The following is a 3,594-nucleotide window of genomic DNA, read 5'->3' as shown; positions in this document are numbered from 1 at the left end:
CAGGCCGGGCGCCTCAGGCCTCCAGTTGCGCGCTCATGGCGGCCGGGCCTCCTCACGCAGGCGCACCTGCTTGCAACCGCCGTCGAGGGCGCGGGAAACGCAGGTTGCTCGGTGAGGGCTCACCTGAGAGCTCGGGAGTCTGCGTCCTTACCTCTGCACGTCTGAGCCTCCGACGGAACCCGTGGAGGGACTTCCCCGCTTCGTGGTGGCCCCGTCGAACTTGACCTCGACCCTGTCGTCTGGAGAGTGACGGTTAAACATTTACCCCACCCCTCTGTGCTCCTGAAAGGGTTTTTATCCAAGGGCCACCCTTCCCCGTAGGATTTCGCGACCGCCCCGGTGCCTCTGGTTTATCCATGACAAGGTCAGATATAGACCCTCCAAATTCCTTTTTAAAATTTTTTTATTTTGATACTGGGGATTGAACCCCCGACTTCGCATTGAGCTGTCGCCCTCTTTCCCTCTCTCTGAAGTCGTCACTAAATTGTCCAAGCTTGGCTGGAACTTGTCGCCGCAGCCTTCCAGCCTCAGCCTCCTAGAGTGCTGGGATTGCAGACCTGGGTCACCAGGCTCCGCTCAAATTCCCATTCTTTGCCTCCTAAATGACTGGTTGAACTTAGTCTAGCTCTGGTAACGTAACCGCGGCCCATCTTGACCTAACTTGGATTTGGTGTCTCTCCCCTCATTCCCTTAAACTCGGACTCACCCTCTCAGCTCAGGTAGGAAGCAATTTTTCTTCCACCACTCGAGCGTAGGTTGATCCAGGGATGAAGGAAACGTTCTCTCAGAAGCTGTCCGACCAGTTCTTCCTCCTTCCTTTTAACCTACTTCCCCACCCCAGGTCTTACCTTTTCGGTCTAAGCAGTGAGTCAGTTGTAGACCTAGGTCCGGGCCGTCTCCCCTGGGGCACTAGTGCCTCCCTCCCCACTGCCTATTAATCTCTCTTTTTGGAATAATCTCTTCTACTGATTCACTCTTTACCTAAATCTAGATTTGTTGCTGGAAATTGAACCCAGGGCCTTGTGTGTGCTAGGCAAGCGCTTTACCATTGAGCTACATCTTCACTCCCCTTAGGTCTTTTTTTTTTTTTTTTGACAGTTACACATTCACCTGTTGCAGCACCATGACTTCCTTTCAGTAGTACAAATAATCTCAAAATTTTGATTTGCCTAAATTAAGGTTTGTCTTTTTACTTGACAGTTAGTGCCAGGACTCAGTTTGAGATAGGGACTTACCACAGACTCCTGCCATTGCTTCGCTGGTAAAGTCAACTTGCCTTTTGAAAGAACAGATTTCCTGTTTTCAGCTATTTGAAGATCCCATGATGAATTCGGCTGTCTAGTATTCCTAGCTGGAGTGTGGGGGTGCACACCTGTAATGCCAGCACTCTGGGAGGCTGAGGCAGGAAAATTGGAAGTCCAAGCCCAGCCCGGGCAAGTTAACAATACTTGTCTCAAAATAAAAAATGAAAAAGGGCTGGAGATGCAGCACAGCATGAAGGTCCTGGTTCAATCACCATTACCCCCCCCCCAAGTGTTTGTTGAAACAGTGTGAGGAATTATTGTTATTCCTTTGAGCACAGACATTCCTCTGATGTTTCCAGGGCTGTTCTGATTGTTGGCTTTTCAAACATTTGATGAAGAATGAGTTTTTCTCCCTTGTCAAAAATCAGTTGACCGAGCCAGGGGTGGTAGAGCACACCTGTAATCCCTGCACTTGGGAGGCTGAGGCAGGAGGATCTCTGTGAGTTTGAGGCCAGCCTGAACTATGTAGCAAGACCCTGTATCAAAAAAAAAAATCAATTGACCATGGAGGTTTTCTGATTTGATTCCATATATTATTGATCTGTCCCTTTGGCAATATCATACAGTGTTGTGTTGTTATCAAACAGGGGTCTTTTCCAGGGTCTTGGTGTCTTGAACAAACAGTTGAGCAGGACACCCAAAAGGAGCAGCAAGATCAAAGATTTATTTGAAATTCACAGTGCAGCCTGAGGGGGTCTTGGTGCTGAGGGTTTAGAGCATTAGAGTTGGCGTTTGTGGTGGGATTGAGGTTTGACTCTTGCCAGTGAGCAGTTTGGGTTGGCCCCTCTGTTGGGCAGTGGAGCTTTTGACCTTTTGTGGCTGTTGAAGGAACTGTCATGGCATCAAAGGCCGAGGGAGTTAAATCTGCAGAGTCTGACTGGGCCGTTAGGGCTGGAGTTGGATGAGGCTTGCAGAAGACCCTGGGCGTGTGCCCTGAGGCCTGCTGGGTATAGGCTGGGTTACCCGGTTTCTTTCTCCCATTGTATTTAGCCCTGGTCCTGGGCTCTGGTTTAACTCAGAAGGTAGATCTAGCCCAGAATCAGGCTCCGAGGTGGACCATCCCCTTTTTCCCATTTTCTTGGCTACCTCCTGCTCAGTATGGTACTCTTGTGATTACTGTAAATCAGGAAGTATAACACTTCCAACATTGCTCTTCTTTTTAAGCTTGTTTGGATATTCAGGATCCCTTGTAATTCTATGATTTATTTTTATTTTTATTTTTTTGGTGAGACAAGGTTTTGCTATATAGCTCAAACTGGCCTTGGACTCATTATGTAGCCCCAGGCTGACTTGCATTGATCCTCCTGTTTTAGCCTCTTGAGTGCTGGGAGTACAGGCCTGTGCTACCACGCCTTGTTTAGGAATTTTAAATCAGATTTTCCTTACTGTAAAACAAAACAAAAAACTATTGGGATTTTGACAGGGATTGCCTTGAATAGATAGATCAATTTGAATATTGGTATCTTAATAATATTCATGTTTTCTAATCTGTGACTGTGAGTGTCTTTGCATTTACTTAGATCTTTAAACTTTTCAGCAGTGTTTGGTATTTTTTGGTTCCTGAGATCAAATTCTGGACCTTGTGCTTTGGAGGCAGGTGGTGGCACCAATGAGCTAAATCCCCAGTAATCTGGTACTTTTCAGTGTACAAATCTTCTACCTCTTTGGTTAATTTTCTCTTCCTGAAATATTTTATTATTATTATTATTTTTATTATTATTTATTAGTATTATTATTTTTGGTGCCGGGGATTGAACTTGGGTCTTTGCACTTGCAAGGCAGGCAGCGGAACCACTGAGCTAAATCCCCAGCCTGATATTTTATTATTTTCATGCCATTGTAAAAGGAATTTTTATCTTGATTTTCTTGTGGAAATTTTATTACCAGTTAGAAATACTACTGATTTTTACCTGTTGATACATCAGCAATTCTGCTGAATTCATATTAGCTCTAGTAGCTTTAAAAATACATTTGGTAGGATTTGTACATATAAGATCATGTCATCTGTGGATATAGTTTTACTTCTGTCACTGGACAGGGTCCAAAGAATTCCCAATGTGGAAATGGAGAACCTTTACTCACTCCACCCATGGGACTGGTTGCAGGTTTCCATCACATTAAAAAAGGATTTTCGGGACATATTGTAAGAGGCATGAAAGGGTTTACTAGGCAGAATTTAAAAAGAACACACTCAAGGAAATAAGAATACAGGCCCTTGAAAGTGGAGAGCGGTGCGTTATAGTCTAGAGCTGAAATGTGTTTTTTTTTTTTTTTTTTTTTTTTTTTTAAT

General features: G+C 44.8%; 2 protein-coding genes across 3 annotated transcripts in view; one reads left to right on the top strand and one right to left on the bottom strand.

The window, feature by feature from the left end:
* Ubxn2a (UBX domain protein 2A) overlaps window positions 1-267 on the bottom strand; it is a 25,374-nt gene extending 25,107 nt beyond the window's left edge. The window contains exon 1 of the mRNA XM_033763027.1: window positions 152-267. The gene's annotated coding sequence lies outside the window, so the exon portion shown is untranslated. The remainder of the gene's footprint in view (window positions 1-151) is intronic.
* A 38-nt stretch (window positions 268-305) lies between these two features.
* The window catches only part of Atad2b (ATPase family AAA domain containing 2B), a 142,848-nt gene continuing 139,559 nt past the window's right edge, over window positions 306-3,594 (top strand). For both annotated transcript variants that reach the window (XM_010604886.1, XM_010604885.1), the window contains exon 1: window positions 306-364. The gene's annotated coding sequence lies outside the window, so the exon portion shown is untranslated. The remainder of the gene's footprint in view (window positions 365-3,594) is intronic.

Source organism: Fukomys damarensis, unplaced genomic scaffold (genome assembly GCF_012274545.1).
Source record: "Fukomys damarensis isolate Sample0158 unplaced genomic scaffold, DMR_v1.0_HiC HiC_scaffold_2, whole genome shotgun sequence".
In the NCBI taxonomy this organism is placed as follows: Eukaryota; Metazoa; Chordata; class Mammalia; order Rodentia; family Bathyergidae; genus Fukomys; species Fukomys damarensis.
Note: the sequence above shows the minus strand (reverse complement) of the source record. Positions and strands in the feature narration are given on the sequence as shown.